The sequence below is a fragment of the Chlorocebus sabaeus genome, chromosome 24 (genome assembly GCF_047675955.1).
Source record: "Chlorocebus sabaeus isolate Y175 chromosome 24, mChlSab1.0.hap1, whole genome shotgun sequence".
Lineage (NCBI taxonomy): Eukaryota > Metazoa > Chordata > Mammalia > Primates > Cercopithecidae > Chlorocebus > Chlorocebus sabaeus.
Window position 1 is genome coordinate 28,058,961 of NC_132927.1, and position 18,692 is coordinate 28,077,652.

Genomic DNA, 18,692 nt, shown 5'->3' on the forward strand with positions numbered 1-18,692 from the left:
GATATAATTAACAATCCTCTTCTGAAAAGCAGCACAACAGCCTTAGAAAGAGAGGTCAAGGGCCCTTTTGGAAAGGCCTCAGGGCAACAACCTCTTCTAAGCAAATGTTTAAATAAGCAGTTCTCATAACAGTTAAAGAGTGACTTCACCTGCATGTAGGAGCTTGTATTTGCTAAAATCAGGTACCATGTCACTCACAGAAAGAAGTTTATCAACACATGGGATATTTTCCTAATTAAAAATACAGGAAAAGAAATGTATGTGCATTTTCTATGTGTATATATTTAAAGAGAATCAAAAACACAGGGAAGTGATTTTTCACGACAGTAATAATGGCAGACCTGTTCATGATGCTTTACGTGCCCCGGCGTACTGTCCAGCTTGCATTCATTTCTGTTTGTAAAACCCATAAAAGTCTTGAGCAAAAACTTCCTTGGAAAAGCTTTTATAATTCAAAAGTCATCAACTCAAAAGACCGGGTTTGGCTCCTTGGATGGCACTGCCTCAGGGCCTCCTCCCTTTGTTCTTCTGTGTTCACAGAGAGAGGAGGTGGAGCCAAGGAAGATGAAAGTTCTTGACACTAATGCCTGGCAGGACAAGTTTGGCAACTTTCAGAACAATGCAAATTGAATGGCCAAATTAGACAGTTTTTCCCAAACTGAAATGACTTCTTCACAGGAAGTTGTAACACTTGGCTTACGCGTGCCAAACACTAGTGTAACCCACTTGGGGGCAGCTGTAGCTGAGCTCTAGTAAGCTTCTAGGTGCTGCTAGAACGGTACCGGGTTAGCCCACTGGGTTCAAGTACCAAGAATTGATGGTATGAGGTGAGGCATGCTCTTGTAGGCTTCTTGCCCAAAGGTAGTTTGGGTTTGTTTTAAAATATTTGAAAAGAAACAACCCTTTTCACTTTCAGTCTTGAGCAATAGACAGAGGTTTCTGATGGGGGTGATGGTGATGGTGGTGGTGCTGGTAGTGGGGGCGGGTAGTTGTGGGTCGTCCTTGTTTTGTTTAAATGAATCACCAAGAGCCAGACAATGCCATGGTAAAAAATAGGCTCTGAAGATCTAGCCCAACCACCTCCATTAACAATGAAGGAAGTGGGGCCTCAGGGAACAGCAGCAGTTCTAGAGGTGGGAGGCCTTCGATGGAAGTCATGAATTGGGGCACATTGTGTTGTTATGTGCCCTCATTTGAGGATCAAAAACCAGGAAAGTTTAATGGATCTCTCCAAGTTCACAGAGCTGTTTATTAAAAGAGTCAAGACAGTGGCAGGGCGCGGTGGCTCACGCCTGTAATCCTAGCACTTTGGGAGGCCAAGGCGGGCAGATCACAAGGTCAGGAGATCGAGACCATCCTGGCTAACGTGGTAAAACTCCATCTCTACTAAAAATACAAAAACATTAGCCGGGTGTGGTGGTGGGCACCTGTAGTCCCAGCTACTCAGGAGGCTGAGGCAGGAGAACGGCATCAACCCAGGAGGTGGAGCTTGCAGTGAGCCGAGATCATGCCAGTGCACTCCCGCCTGGGTGAAAGAGGGAGACTCCATCTCAAGACAAAGCCCACTGGGCTAAAGAAATGTATGCATTTAGGATAGTCAAATGAACAAATGAATGACCATTCCAGTACCAGCATGAAAACTCATTCCAAATTGAACACATGCAGCTTGCATTGCAACCACTTGGATGCGCCCTACATTTCCTCAGAGCAAACAGTAAAGAATCGATTGTCCACAGTAAAGACCCATACAGATGTATCTGGCTTTCTAGAATACACAGTGCTACTTTTCAGGTAGATTTGACCATATTTTAAATATATATGAACAACTCTGCGTTGAAAAATTCTTTGTAAAATAGGGACATTTTCTGAAAAATAGGATAAGCAACCTCAATTTATCTGCTTTTCAATCCGAATTTTCCCATGTAATATTTGTTTCACCTGGGTCTTTTTAAATTCATTGAGCTGCAAGAGTTAATGAAGCTCCAACCTTCCTACATAGTAGCCAGGCAACCCACCATCCTCGAATAAGCATTTTGAGTTATTATCCCCAATGTATCCAGTTGGTGCAAAAGTAATTGCAGTTTTGCCATTATTTTTTACTGCAATTGCTTTTGCACCAACCCAATACTTTCAAAACCGAAAGTTAAACTATTTGCGTGTGTTGTCCATGAGAGTTTCCTCTCTAGACTAAGAAGAAAGTTTTGTAAAGTATCCTTCTGTATATAAGTTGTTTTGCCTTGCAGAAGTTGGACTGAGAGGGCAGGATCGCTTGTTTTCATAGAACTGGTTGAGGTTGAGCATTTGTCACAGGCCCCCTATGCAGGAGGCTCTGTTAAGGCACAGCAGGGATTGAAAACGCCCACAAGAGCCAGACATTTGCTACAGATGAGCAAAGCAAAAGGTTGAGTGAGAGAAGCAACAGGAAGCGGGATGGGAGGTGGGGAAGGAGTAGTTAGTGCCCCATCTGATGGGATGGGTGCTACTTAGCTCCAATTCATACAGAAACACAGGCCAGTTACCATGCAGAAACACAGGCCAGATTTTGACAGACTCTTCATTTTTTAAAAGAAAAAAATGTATTTTAATGTAAAATCTTCTGACTTGTTAATGTTGACAACTAACTCAAATTTGTTTTGAAATGTGTGAAGGTCAAATTAAAAAGTCCCTTGACCCTCTGGTTACCAGCATGAGACTTCTAGACGCTACCATGACTACCCATCTGCTTTTGTGTATGGTTTCTTTTAGGGACAAGGTTTCACTCTGTCACCCAGACTGGAGTACAATGGAGGCATCGGAGCTCACTGCAACCTCCAACTCCTGGGCTCCAGTGATCCTTCTGCCCCAGTCCCCTTAGTAGCTAGGACTATAGCCATGTGCCAACATGCCTGGCTAATTGTTTTGTAGAGACAGTGTCTTGCTTACTATGTTGCCCAGGCTGATCTCAAACTCCAGGCCTCCAGCCATCCTCCTGTCTTGGCCTCCCAAAGTGCTAGGATTACAGATATGAGCCACTATCCCCTGCCCCACCCATCTTTTTGTAGAAATCATATGCATCCTTTATTCTTTTTCTTAATCACATCCTTAAAGCTATCCCCAGCATGCTGACATCATACATCTGTAAGGTCTGTATTGCACAGTTAATGCTTAACTCTCTCCTTTCTTTGTTTCTAATTATTTCTTGTGTACAGATTGTGTATTCAGACTTGATCATAAGCACTTCCAGAACAAGACTCATATCTAATACTTCTTTTATAGCTGTCTCAAAGCTCAATAAAGGTTTGCAGTTGGTATTTTCCTTAATAAAGGGAAAAGAAAATAGTCTTTGCTGACACACAAATAGGTAGTTATACTAGGAATGAGTTTCGTGTCTCGAAGTTCCTGAATTTCTAGCCTAGGCAAGCTAACAAGTTAACATCTGTGGGCATCTTGCCCTGACGAGCTGAGAAGCGCTGGCTTGCCATAAATGTTTAAGAAGAAAGCACTTGGCAAAATAGCTATGAGTTCATTTATGTCTTTTCTAGAATAAAAATATCATAGGCTATATTTAGTCTCGTGGAGGTGATGTTGTTCCTTACAAGCCTTGACTGTGAATGAGAAATTTTCTGAGCCAATTCCTGTCTGCAGGAAACCTTCCATTGATGTAGGCATTAGAAGAATGATAGGTCCAGCTAAAGAATGTCAAGCTCCTGTTTTGTATTCACAAGTCAGAACTCTCTGGGTCTTCTTCTTACAGTGTTTTGGAGGAGTACAGTGTGAGCTGTAAGCAGCGTTAATTCAGAAACAGGTGTAATGGGAGGAGAAATGGAGCAAGCATTGAAGCTCAAGAAAAGAGTGACCACTATCTTTGTCCCTGTATGGAAGTGAGGAGGGGTGACTAAGAAATGGCAAACACTGCAAGGCCCGTTAAAGTTCTCTCTCTGTGGCCAGTAGTAGGCCAAAAATCCAGAACAGCTGGGCATGTGTGCCAGGCTGCCCAAGGATGGCTCTGGGAGTGGTTTGAATTGTCCAGCACCATTTGTGAGTGAAGAAGAAGTATGGAAACAATGACCTCTACAGATCCCTAAGTCCAATGGGCTTGATATGATAGGGGATCAAGAGGCTACAGTGAAGGGACCAGCTCTGGTATGAATTGATTGCCTGACCAAAGGAAAACATTGTATTTCTTGCCTTACCTGGAAATGCTAATAAAATATCCAGAAAGGCTTTTACTTTTTTTTTTTTTTTTTTTTTTTTTTTTTTTGAGATGGAGTTTTGCCCTTGTTGCCCAGGCTGGAGTGCAATGGCGCAAGCTCAGCTCACTGCTACCTCTGCCTCCCGGGTTCAAGCAATTCTCCTGCCTCAGCCTCGTGAGTAGCTGGGATTACAAGCCTGTGCCACCATGCCCGGCTAATTTTTGTATTTTTAATAGAGACAGGGTTTCACCACGTTGGCCAGGCTAGTCTTGAACTCCTGACCTCAGATGATTCCCCAACCTCTGCCACCCAAAGTACTGGGATTACAGGCGTAAGCCCAGCCAGAAAGGTTTTTACTGAAGAAGCCCTATCTTCATACTAGCCCTCACAAACACTACACAGATGTGCCTCTCAGACATTTCTTTATAGTTCTCAGAGTTTCCCAAATTGTTTGGTAATCAGAAAAAGAAATAAATTATCAAATAAACAGACAACAGCCTTGCATTAGGAAGCAGACTTTGGAACGCCCTAAAAAAGAAAATGATAACCAAAATACTTTTGTTACTAAAAATAGTGCCTTAACTTAGGCAAACAATACCAGGGTCACAATAAACACTAATTAACATTGTTTAGAATATTTTATTGTAACTCTTGACATTATTGTCACTTTCTATTTAATAATAGAATTTATTGTTGAATCACAAAATTTTATTTTCTTTCTTTCTTTTTTTTTTTGAATCTTACTCTGCTGCCCAGGCTGGCGTGCAGTGGTGTGAACACAGCTCACTGCAGCCTTGACCTCCTGAGCTCAGGTGATCGTTCCACCTCAGCCTTCCTGGTAGCTGGGACTACAAGCATGTCACCCTGCTTAGCTAATTTTTGTATTTTTTGTGGAGACAGGGTTTCGCCATGTTGCCCAGGCTGGTCTCAAACTCCTAGGCTCAAGTGATGTGCCCACGTCAGCCTCCCAAACAGCTGAGATTACAGGAATGAGCCATCATGCCTGGCCAGAATTTTCTTTTTAACTTGTCACATTGTCAGTCCAATTGCGTTTTCTTCATCTGCAAATTCATTCAAGTTGCTAATAAACATGATGGAGAAAATAAAATTGATGTATCTTTGAAATGGTGGTGTTTAATCTGTCTAAAAGTTAATGCTAATTATAAAAATAGAGAAATTTATCTTTCTTTTCTTGATCCTTATTTTTTTCTCAACAGCTTTCACACCAATTTTTTTCTTATGAAGCTTCTTCTGATTGGAAATTTGTCAAATTTCATCAGGCAAAAAGTGCTAAATGTGAATCTGTAAACCTTGTTTCAAAAAAAAAAAAAACCCCAAGTTTAAGAAATCTAAAGATGGTGTCAGTCTTGGACAGATCTCTGGACTGTAATCTGGGAAAGGCCAAATAAGATCTCCAATCATGTGCAATTCCAAATACATTTGAGAGCAGTGGGTCTGAAAATGTGGTTCCCAGACCAGCAGCATTAGCACCACGAGGGAACTCGTTAAAAATGCAAATTTTCAGGCTCTCCACTGTCCTTTAATAAACTTTCCAGATACTCTGATGCACATACAGTTTTGAGAACCAGTTTTAGATAGGTTTCATGGACCAAAGGAATAGAAAATATCTCTCTGGGTTGATGGAATTTAATGGACTTAATGTTTCTTCCTTTCTTTTCTCCATTGCCTTTTCTTCCTTCAGGTTCATCCATTCCTCATTTAGCAAGCTAAAGTTTGCTTCATCAAATCACACATTATTCCAAACATACTGTCTTTATGACAACTTAAGTTCTAATACGGGACTCCATCAAAACAATGTGTTCAGCAGAAATTGTCAACTAATGAACTGATTTCTATCCCTTGTTAGCTTTGAGAAGGAAAATAGTCATGGAAGACACATCTATAAATGGGTGTCCAGCTACTAGGATGGCTGCCTTTTGTAATTAACATCCACGGCATGGCTGGGCATGGTGGCTCATGACTGTAACCCCAGCACTTTGGGAGGCTGAGGCAAGAGGATCACTTGAGGCCAAGAGTTTGGGACTAGCCCAGGCAACATCGTGAGACTTCATCTCTATAAAAAACAAAAAATAAAAATTAGCCAGGCCTGGTAGCACGCGCCTGTGGCCCCAGCTACTTGGGATGCTGAGGCAGGAGGATCACTTGAGCTGAGGAGTTCGACACTGCAGTGTGCCTCTGAAGTGATTTGTAAAGGATTGCATTGTCCTTTATGAAGGATATATGTTGTCACACAAAATGTGATTCTGTCCTCTTGTAGTGTTTAGGGTATGCTGGAGTTCTCCACACTATCCAGTATCACCAGTTCTGAAAACACTTAGCATTTATGTGAAAGGTTAGGGAAATTTCCTTCTCCTGAAATCTTTGCAAATTGATGATGTGTTTTGCTTTGTACATTGAATAGAGGTTAGGGAAATAAATCATCTTTCAAGATCCTCTTCTGGTCCTTTGATCTTCTGTACTGGGGTCACCCAGCTGGCTTTCTGGATTTTGCTCCAAGGGCTGGTGAACATTAGAGGAGCTAACAGCAGGCACTATTCTGTGCTCTCCTAGCACTAAGGACAGGCTATGAATGATGCTTTTCCATATTTATCATGTCCCTAATTCTATCTGGCCTTATGCTGGAGTGCCAGCAGTGGCCAAGGAACTAGAAGAGCAGAGAACAGGGAGGTGACATAATAACAAACCTTCATAGAAGATAAAACATAGTAGTGGTGGTACTGCTGGTCTAGTGGGGATGAGAAAACTTACAGGTAGGTGAGCCATGCAAAGAGAGATACTTGATATCTCCCCTGTCTGCTTGTTTCTAATGAGACCAAGTTTGATGCAACCTTTTTGAATTTATAAATCTATTAATAAAATATTTCATCATGGCTAATATTTATTAAGCCAGGTACTTGCTAAGTACTCCTGGATTATCTGCATTAGTTTTTAGAGCAATCCTCACTAGTACAGTCTATTAGTATCTTCATTTTATAAATGAGGAAACTGAGTCTAAGAGACTCTGATACCTACTTGTCAAGAAATATGTATGATTTGGAGAAGAAATCAGCATATCTTTGCAAACAGTTATATATGATTAGGAAATCTCTTTCTAGCATAAGTTGAAATATTTCATAGCATATGCTGGAAAGGTACAGTTACATCTATGACATATTGCCCTGTACATGGCTTTGGTGAGAGAAGGGAGACAGAGAGAAAGGGGATTCTTAGAGGGGAGGTATGTAAAACATTAGGATTAAACAAGTGTCCAATAAACAAGAGATTTCTGAGTTTGAATTAGTGACACAGAAAAATGAGAAACATCTGGAATCTGTTCTTCTTTTGCCAGTCAGAAACACAGTTTTGAGTTCCTTTGTTGAATCATTTACTTTGCAAAGACTTATTAAAAATGAATGCCTAAGGTGGTTGAAAAGGGAGCATATTGAATTCAGAAGGCCAAGGCCTTTAAGGGAATCATTTCAAAGAGCTTTTACTTTCCATCAACTAAGCTTAATGCTGTCTCCTCAAACTAGTCCTTTTGTTCTATTTCAATACATACTTGAAGAGTCAGAGGCTTATAGACCCACTTGAAATTTAACAGTAAATTTTTGGAGAGAGAGAGAAGACTAATCTTCACATTCTTAGGTTTTATCACATGATGCTTTCATAGACAACACTTTCCTCACCCCACCCCCACTCACAAAAATCATCTGAGAGAAGGGGATCTATCTAGACAATGGTCCTTCAGACACAGCTGAGATATAGAAATGAGGTTGTTTTCTTTGTTCATTTTGGGAGAAGACTCAGTTGCCCTTGATAGTCCTATGATAGGCTTCTAGCTAAGATAGACTATGGAGGATAAAGGGGGTTATGCATCACTTAAATCGCACTTTGTCCTCAGTCAGTGCTTTCAAATGCCCTTGCTGGGTCCCATGACTAGCCACTTACCGGAAGGAAAGCAGGGGTTATAGGCCAATAAGGTGACCTGGTGTTGAAATTCTGAGAAGACCACTGACATTTCAATGCCCGGCTGGCCCTGTTATCAACTCTTATGCCAATGTGAGACCAAGGAGCAGGAGAGAGAGAGGGGGGAGGAAAGAAAGGTGAAAAGGGACAGGAAATTTCTTAAGGTGAAACAGATATTCCAGGAATACACTCCTCCCTCATCCATTTGCTACTTTTCTTTAGTACATGCAAGAAAGTAAATATTGTGAGGAGCCAGATCTCAGGGAAGGCATAGAAAGGAATCCTACATTAGGCTGAAGCAGTATTTATGATGCTCTGCTGGCATACTGAATTCTTAGGATGCTACTGTGGAGTCACCATCACACTGGTCTTTTGTATACAAATTATGGTGATGAAGACAGTCTCCGTGTCTCAAATCTCTATGTCCAAGTTATTAAATTCAGGAGACTGGACACTTACCTTAAATGAAGCAAGGTAGGAGGCAGAGGACTACTTACTAAGACCATCATTTGCATAAAGGAGTCAAAGAATCACCATGTATCAGTCAAACCACAGGGCTGGTTGTCTCTCTAACCAAGGAACCTGATGCTATTAATACAATGACAACTAGGGATATTTAGGGAAAGAAATAAGGCAAGATTGCTTTTTAGGAGGCATTCCCAGAATCCCAAAATAATTAGTTATCACTAAATTCATCACCCTCTTCAACCTATTTTTTTATTTTCTGTGAAGCGTCTCTTGGGCAACAGTTTTCATAGAATTACTAGCCACAGGGTGACTTCATGTTCCTTTTATTTGTGCTAAAGCCACCGTTGATTAACCCTCAGGAAGGTCTTCATGTGCTTGCCTTGTGGTTTTGTAAACATCAGTCCTCTCTGCCCTTAGCCACCACCTTTTCAGAGTGAAGGGTGTAATAGGTTCTCCCTCTCATTGCTCAGCCTTTCTAGTCTCTTCTGATTGTGCCCTGGAATTTATTGGATCGTCATCTTCCAAGCATAAATCAGGGCACATGCAAAAATAAAATCTAAATATCCACGGAGCCTTTAAAGCTACCCTGATAAGAAGTCTTCTTTTTTGAGATTTATATTCATTTTGAATTATTAAAATACAATATAAGTGTCCATCAACAGATAAATGGATAAAGAAAATGTGGTACGTATGCACAACGGAGTACTACTGAGCCATAGAAAAAGAATGAGATGCTCTCATTTGCAACAACATGGACAGAACTTGAGGACGTTATGTTAAGTAAAACAAGCCAGGCACAGGAAGACAAACTTCACATGTCCTCACTCATTTATGGGAGCTAAAAATTAAAACAATTGAACTCATGGATATAGAGAGTAGAATGATGGTTACCAGAGGCTGAGAAGGGTAGTGGGTGGGGTGGGGGAAGTGGGAATGGTTAGTGGGTACAAAAATATATAGTTAGATAGAATGATAAGATCTAATATTTGATACTACAACAGGGTGATTCTGATCAACAATGATTTATTGTACACTTTAAAATAATTAAAAGAATATAATTGGATTGTTTGTAACACAAAGAAAGTATAAATGCTTGAGATGATGAATGCCCCATTTACCCTGGTGTGATGATTACACATTGCATACCTGTATCAAAATACCTTATGTGCCCTATAGATATATACACCTAGTATGTGCCCATAAAAATTAAGCATCAAATAAGAAATTTTAAAAAGGATAATAAAGAAATACAAAGTAAATGTGTTGCACTCATGTAAGACCAATTTGGCCTTTTTTTTTTTTTTTTTATCACAGCATAGGGCCTATTAAAAGTCTACTTTTATGCCTAGAGAGATGATGCCCCACCAGTCACACAAAATGGCTACTAGGAACATTATCAATCCTCTTTCATTGCTGAGAATGGCTTACATTTGAATTTTAAGATTCAATTTGTTATTTAATTTTAAAATATGGCTTACATTTTAACTTTAAGATCCAGAGGCAGTCTGAATTTAAAATTGGGGAGAAAAAGGAATTAAGGCAGATAAGTAATTCCAACTTATCTATCAACATGAAATAACCTTTACAAAGATAGGCTGTGAATATAAAGAGAGCCTCGTCTGCGCTCCCGGAACATCAGGCCTTTGGGTCTTGCATCAGTGGAGGGGGCCAGTCTCTGACTTTCTCCTGCAGATGCAGGTGCTCCTTGGTTGAGGGGAGTGGAAATTCCCTTCTGGGGTCTCCCTAAGTAAGGCCATTAGAAAGTGTCAGAGGAGTGTGTGTGACTGTTTTCTGTTTTTGTGAGATATTGCAGAACTTTAAGTCTGCTGCTCATAAATGTTTTCTTTTTGAAATCTTTAGAGATTCTTTTCTTCTTCGTCACAATGGCAGGAATACAGAGATTCCTCATGATTTCTTAACGGGATTCAGCTGCCTATGCTGCAGTGCTTTCAGCTGTATTTGAGAATGCGCTATGTTTCTGCCTTGTTTTACATTTGCAGATGGCTGGAACACTCCCTGTCTCTTTTTCTTTCTGGTCATGACCAGCAAGAGCTCATGGGCCATGAGCTGCATCTTTATAAACATGAACCGATTAGCAGGTATTCCCAAATGGGACAAATGCTACCTTATTGCAGACAGTTTCTAGTATAGTCCCACATTCTTTGAGGAAGTAAGTGGAGACCACATCAGCAGCAGGCTACTGGCAGCAAATGGTTGTAGCCGGGAGCCAGAATAGAGCAAGTCCAGCCTGAGCCTGTGGTCGGCAGTGGAGGAGAAGAGCAGACCGCAGACCTGAGGCAAAGGGCAGCCTGAACAACCAAGAACCAGAGCAGCCCTGGCACCTGACACCCAGGAGAGTGGGCCACAGGAAGGGGATCTGAGACAAGAGCCCACAGAGTCTGCAGGAACCAGAGGCACAAGGCACGAGGAATCACAAAGCAAACTTAAGTGCCGACATCAAAGAAGACATTCTCACCCCATTTCCTGTTTCTGGGCTTCTCCACATTCCTATAGCCTTACAGACTGTAAGCCCAGTATGGTGGGAACAGGGAATTGAAGTGGAAAGCACAGGCCAGGGGATCTGATGGGTCTCTTAGATCTCCTGGTAGGGCATAACAACATAGAGAAAGAAGAATCCTTTAAAAGCATTCAGCATAGCTAGTTTGCCCAGGCAGTTCATGAAGACTGAAACCTCCTCTGTCTTCTGAACTCGGGCATGCCTATCTCATCTCTTCTTTTGAAGCAGAATGCTTTAAATTTTTCTTTTTATCCTGTGAACATCAACATGCTGCCTCCTTCTGTGACAGGGCTTCTCTTTTGGTCCTCCATGAGTGGATATCACCTTGTACTCCCCTTCACCCCTAAGCTCATGTTCTTCATCTTTTCTTTGACCCTCAGCATGTTATCCCTTGACCCATTCTTCAGTGTTTTCATGTCTATCATCTGCAAAATCTTTTCTGTCTTCATAGTACTTAGGAGACCAGATATACGCACTCTGGGGACAGGAACCCCTCAATATCAAATTAGCCACTTGGGTCATCTTGTCTGGCGCATTGCATAAATGTTGTATGGAAGACAGGTCCTCCTCCCAATTTTGTTTTCCACTGGTCACATGATGTTAGACAAGTCTCTTTCTCTCCTTGTGCCTCTCCTGTCTAATCCAATGAGTTGTAAGAATCAGGTGACATAATAGAGGGGAGAGGATTATACATTTTAAAGCACTATGCAAATGTAAGGTGTTGTTACAATAAAATATGGATCATGGCTTATGTTGGGGTGGGGCTGAGCCTCCTTCAGTCATTCTTTCTTCTTGTTTGTGTAACCTCTGGTGAAATTTTAATAACTTGTTGCAAGGCATAGGTTTCAGCACATTCTTTGTTTCTTCTGTTGGTATTCGCAAGGCAGTCACATCTGCCATGAGCTAGTCCTTCTCAGAAGGGAGTGGGTGGGAAGACACGTAGCTAAGAAGGGCTTAGGAGCCCTGAGACATCTTAAATAGGAGTTATTTAACTACTCCAAAACAAAAAAAAAGAATAGCAAAAATATCACCAAACTCATGGCACAAACAGCCAGTAGCTGAGCACTATGGTTCTTACCATTTGAAATTTCCATTCAACCATGTTTCACCTCCAGCCACTATCATCATGATCATCAAATTTAGCTGACTTACTAGTTCAACGAAGACTCAATGTATAGTTTTGTATATCAGATATGTGCCAAGCCCTATGCTAAGTATACAGCCTTGAGTAATTCACAGATTCTTCCATAAGAAACTCACATACAAATAAACACACACATAAAAATAAACAATGTTAATGTGATCATTGCTGTAGATCTGGATAATTGCTACATTTAAAGTACTATGACAGTACCTAGGATGGAGCAACTAACTCTGCCGTGGAAAGTAGGAGAGGGGGTAACATGTGACCTGGCCCTTCAAGGATGAACAGAGGTTGGTCAGAAAGTGAGTATAGAGTTATACTCACTGTGTGTATAGGCTCTGGGGCCAGCCAACCTAGTTCAAATCCTAGCTCTGCCATTTCTTTTTTCTTTCTTTTTTTTTTTTTTTAATACTTTACATTCTGGGATACATGTGCAGAACGTGCAGGTTTGTTACATAGGTATACACGTGCCTCTGCTATTTCTTAACTATGTAACTTGGCTAGTTACTTGATCTTTTATTGCCTCAATTTCTTCATCTCTACAATGGCATTATACCAATAGGGCCTACTCACAGGTTATCATGAGCAGAAATGAGTTCAGGCATGTAAAGCACTCCTAATAGTTCCTACCCTATGGTTAATCACTCAATAAGCAGAAGCCATCATTGTTGTTATTATTGTTCTTTGCCAAGTCAACAAGCAGGAAGGAAATTCCTGGAACTCTTAGAGACCTGGTCTCTGAATTTAAGAGACTGATAATAGCATCATTATCATTATGAATAACAGTAAAGCTACCATTGATGCCAGGCACTGGATTCTTGACATATGTGATTTCACTTGGTTTTCATAATAATCCTGAAAGTCAAAAAACTTACACTTAAATATAAATAACACTACAAAGAATATAAAGTAAGTGGAAAATAAGTGGCACAAAGTGGCCACTGGGTGAAATAGAATTACATAAGAAGAAATATTTACCATCTAAGTAATGAGGCAAAAGTCAAAAGGATTCCAAAGTGGTAGGTTTAAACCAAAGGAGGTCTGAGGCATTTTTGTTTGTGTATTTTCGTTTTTGTTTCTGTGCATGTTCATTGCCTCTAAGCAGAGCATGCCCTTTCCTATTTGCTCTGGTTCTCACCACTTGTGTGATACTCAGCCCTGAAAACACTTGAGTATTGAAGTTTGTGACATGCAGACAAGGATCTAGAACTTGAGTTTTGCAAATGCTTGCATTTGTTGAATGATGTTTTTTGTGCCAGGAACTATGCTGGGTACTTTCAGACACATGATCTGTGTAACATACTGAATAAGATATTATGATCCCCAATTTATAGATGAGGAAACTGAGGCTTGAAGAGGGCAAGACTGAAAAGAAAAATAAGATCAGAGGAACCCAAGCAGGGAGGTACATATCATGTTCTGCAATCCATTTGACCAGAGAAGAGGACCCATGCATGGGGAATAGTATGAGTTTGGGTGGAAGAAGTTAATTGACCTTGAAGGCCAGGCTGAGGAATATAAATGTGGCTACCGGAAGGTAATAAATGATAGATTTCCTTTTCTTCTTTACAGCTTTATGAAAACCCACCCACAGCAAACATATAGGCTGGCACAAGGTTTGCTCTAAAGAGGAAGAGCTGCTAGGTGGGGCTGAAGATGTATCACTTCTCTTTGGAGAGTGCCCTGCCACAGGCAGGGACAACCTTTCATCTCTCATAAAGGAAAATATAAGGGGGGAGGCACCTTTCAGTAAATATCCTCAGTTGAGTTTTCATATTATATAAAATATATTCAAGGAAACAACCACCCAATTTCTCTCCCTGGATTCCAAGCCTGTGGATATAACTAATATTTAAGTTTTACATTGCAGAGTGCCCTCACAATAAAGAACAATTTCTTTAACCTTTGATCCCAAGATCGTTTTTATAATATTGCTCCCGTTTACCTCTCTATCTTCACCTCACTTCACTCCCACAGTCTACCCCAGCTGTGCCCATCCCACGGCTGTTCCTGAAAGCACCAAATTCTCTCCAAGAAAATTTATCAGACCAATGACAACCCCTCATATCCATAATGCCTTGCACTTACTTCTAGGATTTAACTTCTCACCAATAATGTGTTTATTTGTTTCCTTTAGATGATAGCTCCATGAAAGTAGGGATTCTGTCCGGTTCTTTGTTGAATACCCTGCATTTAACACATTCCAGCACATAGTCAATGCTCAAGAACAATTTGTCAAATGATTCAGTGAGAGAAGACATGCTATGAGTCTCTGCTCCTTGCTCATTGTTGAATCCTGCTTTTCAACTTGCCAGTGTATTCCTCCTCTCTCACTGTTCACCTGACCCTAGACCCCTCTCCCCTTGCAACTTGATCTTTGATTTCCAGGTCCCTCTCCAGATCGGACATATTCTCTGCCCCATTTACAATCTGACACATGCACACACTCACCATCACTAAAAACAACAAAACTGTCTTATCTCTCTTTCTTGGGCTCATCCTTTACCAAAAACCATTGTTATCTGCCAGAGCTCCACTGTTACCCATGAAATGTTCTGGGGGCTCACATATCCCCCATTTCCCTCTCAGACCCAACAATGACATTTGAATGGACTAGACTGGAGAAAGAGACAGGGAGGGAAACCCTAACAACATCCTGATTTTGTGGCATTGTTGTTACAAGTTTCTGAAGCAAAGGGGAAGTTGTGTGCACCGTGTGTGTGTGTGTATTTTTGTGATCTGTCAACCCATAGCTGGGGATTATCTGGTTAACTCTTGTGGAATGAACAACCTGGGAGGAATGTGGACACCTGCCCTGCTTATTGGAAATGGACAGACTCTGGATGGGCCGTCCCAGCTGTAGGGGCACAGGAGGAATTCTGCCCAGCAGGCTCAACCTGGAAGTCCAGTATCAGCAATAATAATTTAGTAGCATAATTACAAACACCTATGAGCACTCCCTATGTCACCGTGCTGAGTGCTTTACATAGATTATCTCAATTATTTCTTACATTAACCCTATAGGGTAGGAGCTCTTATGATTCCCACTTTACAACTAAGGAAAATGAGGCACAGAGAAGTTAAATAGTTTGCACAAGATCACACATTAAGTGATAGAGCCAGAATTTGAACCCAAGAACTGCAACATCAGAACCCTACCCAATATAGAATGGTTCAAAATAGACACCCTTTGATTTTTGAGAGTTAGAATGTGGAAGCATCACAAAAAAGCAACACAATTTTTTCTGTAATATAAGCCTCACAGACTGAGGAAAATGAAAGAATCAGGGGTTCTTCAGGACTATATAATGGGTAAAGAGGAAAGATAGTTAAAAGTATTTCTCAACGTGTTGCACTTCCAGCAATTTATCAATTTGTAAATGTATTTCATTACAAATATAGGGAGAATGAGGGAGCACAGTGCTGGCATGCACTGTACTAGATCTATAACTGTTCCTGTGAATTGTGCAGTGTACAGCCTGCTCAACTTTACATGGTAGCCCAAAAATGCAGGCTTTTTTATATCCATAAATTAATATAGGAACTAAATGAAGACCCATTACTAGAGCTTGAGCTAGTGTGGCCTTAAAAAATTAAATAAAAGAGAAAAGATGTGGAAATGATAGACTGGCCGCCACGGTACCATAGAAAGCAGATACATTCACCAATGTGGCCCCAGAGTCTTTCTGCAGCCTCCTCTGCCAAGATGCGTTTCCGTTCAACTATACTAATATCATGTAACCTGCCCCCATTCCCCACCCATGCATCTGCCCACACTTCCCACACTGTACAAATGCTTCTATCTCATCCTCAGTCTCTCCCCATCTTTCTTTATCCACTACCTCCTCTCCTTCAAGACCTAGACATTCATCCATGCCTCATTCATACATTCATTCAACAAACATTTCTGGAGCACTTGAGGTAGATTCAGAAGTGACCAAGATGAGTAAGGCAGTTCCCCACGCTCAAGTTTCTAACAATCTAGAGGGAAAATTAAACAAAGTGAGTGCTCTCCAAGAAGTTTTATAATCATTCTCCTTCTCTTTCTTCCCAAGCTAGAAGAAATTCTTATCTTTTGGAGGCATTTACAGTGCTTATCCTTATCAGTCAAGTACCAATTCAAAAGACTTAAAGCAAAACAAATACATGGTGGAGAAACATAGAAAATATTTTGAAAACTATAAATCACTAAGTTTATATGTCTTTATCTATTCTTGGTTCATTTTGTGAAGAGGCAATAAAATGCTAAGTTAAAGCTCAGTTGATTTTCTCCAGATCCTTGCCGAATTCTTGGCATCACATTCTACCATGTTTCCAGGATTCAGTGTCTAAGCAGTGCTGGTGAAAAGCTCAGTTGAGCAAAAGAACTTTATGTTTTATTCTAACCTGGAAATGCTTCCTCTACCCCCATTAAATCTGTGGAGCTTGAATCAGACAGCTATATATACGGTGAAAATAGTGTCATCCCCAAAGAGTAGCAAATCATCATAAGGGAACCACAATAGGTGAAAGACTTTGAAAAAAAATCCTCTGTTGTGAATATTAAATCCCAGCTGTCCATGCATGTTCCATTTTGAGACAGAAAGGGCTTATCTTTTATCTTAGTAGACTGTAAGCTCCTTTAGAATAGGACTTGTCTTATTTATTTCTCTAGCCCAAGCTCCTAGCATAGGGCTCAATAAATATTTGTGAAGACATCATCCATACTGACTAAAGTGGAAGTCTATGCTATTTTCTAATAGCTTGTCATGCTCCCTAGTGTTCTAGAGAAAGAGCCACTAGAGTTTGTTTCTGTTTTGTTTGTTTATGTGGGGAAGGGCAGAAGGAGAATTTTTTTGCTTTGTTTCTGAGATGTGTCCTAATCCAGTAGAGATCAGGATGAGAGCAATGACTTGTCCGTCAGGATAGTCCATCATCCCACTTAATGAGGAAAGATATTGGATGATATTATCTTCCTTGTGATCATCACTCAAGAAAATAATTGCACACTCAGCTTTAGTCCACATTACTTTGGAGTTTTGCTGTATTTTCACCTCCGGCATTGTAACCACACCATTTTATGGCTCCAGACCCACCATGGTGTCCAAAGGCTATGCAGAATCATTAGGAAGCTACCAGCCTTCCCACTAGCCCACACTGCTGCTGCAGTATGCATTTGTCTGGATCGCCGGTGAGATCAGCTTGCAAACAGGAACTGGCTTATGAAGCCATGCTTGCTCTGAGAAACATAATGGTCATCTCACTACCAGTGGAATGTAATATTTGATGTCATGACACCCTTCCTGTCCAACTTGGCATTGGCAGTTGGTTTGACTTGGTGGTGAGAAGTACAACAAAACAATGAGAAATTTTCCTTCCAGAGCACTTCTTAAGGGAGCTTGGTTGCTTTATTGGAAATTCATACTGCTTAGCTTTCATGAAATGCCCCTTTGGTACATTAGTGAGAAAGTTCAAGGCAAAATAAACACATTTCATCTTGACCATATTTGGAACTCACAATATAAAGGACTCAAAAGGTAAGATGATGAAATAAGAATATTTTATCATTTTATTCCACACATAGTTTTTACTTTCTCCCCTTTCCTGCAATAACTGCCTCAACATGATGGCACTCATATGCATTTTCAAGAGATTTTCATTTTATTATGTATTGAATTATATAAAGTAGTATCAGTAAATCCATTAGAAATTCTCATTCCCAACTCCTAGAATTCAGCTGTAAAGAGTCAGAAAGAAACCAAGACATTAAGGAGAAGCCAGTGGCTGCAGCTGCAAGGTCTTTATTATGTCTGTTTGTGTCATAATTCTCTTTATTTGCCGAACTAAAATGGCTTAAAGTTGCGGTGCACCAGGTAAGGCCTCCCTTACTGTCTTCAGGTGTTTGTTTAGAACAGGTTTGTTTGTTTAGGAATAGCTGCTGTGATGCTTTGAATTCCCTTGCCAGGACATGAAACCATAGAAAATAGTGAAGATCCTTGCTGTTTACTTGGGGAGACATTATCTACATGCACGAAACAATTTAATTCTTAAGATTTATTTAAAATATGTGAAGTGTGGTTGCAATAATAATAATAGATGATGTTTACAGAGCACTTACGATGTACCTGGAGCTCTTCCATGTGTTTTACATATATTAACACATATATTAAACTTCACAACAATCTTGCCAAGTAGCCACTCTTACAATCCATTTTACACATGGTGAAACTGAGGCATAGAAAGGTTAACTAACCAGCAGCTCGTAAGTAGCAGAGCTAGCATTTGACTCCAGGCAGTCTGGTTCCAGGGCCCAGGCTCTTTGGCTACCATGTGTATATACTTTCTGAAGAATTACAATGGTGCAGCCTGGAGTCACTCAGGAAAGCTGTCAGTGGAAGACATGGTTCTGGTGCAGAACCTTAATGATGGCCTAAGGTTTTGGCTG

The 18,692-nt window shown here is 40.6% G+C and overlaps 1 protein-coding gene and 1 long non-coding RNA gene across 2 annotated transcripts in view; one reads left to right on the top strand and one right to left on the bottom strand.

The window, feature by feature from the left end:
- FRMD6 (FERM domain containing 6) overlaps positions 1-18,692 on the top strand; it is a 248,170-nt gene that overhangs the window by 80,634 nt on the left and 148,844 nt on the right. The window lies entirely within an intron of this gene.
- LOC140710093 (uncharacterized) overlaps positions 1-18,692 on the bottom strand; it is a 54,919-nt gene that overhangs the window by 17,908 nt on the left and 18,319 nt on the right. The gene's annotated exons all lie outside the window — the stretch shown is intronic.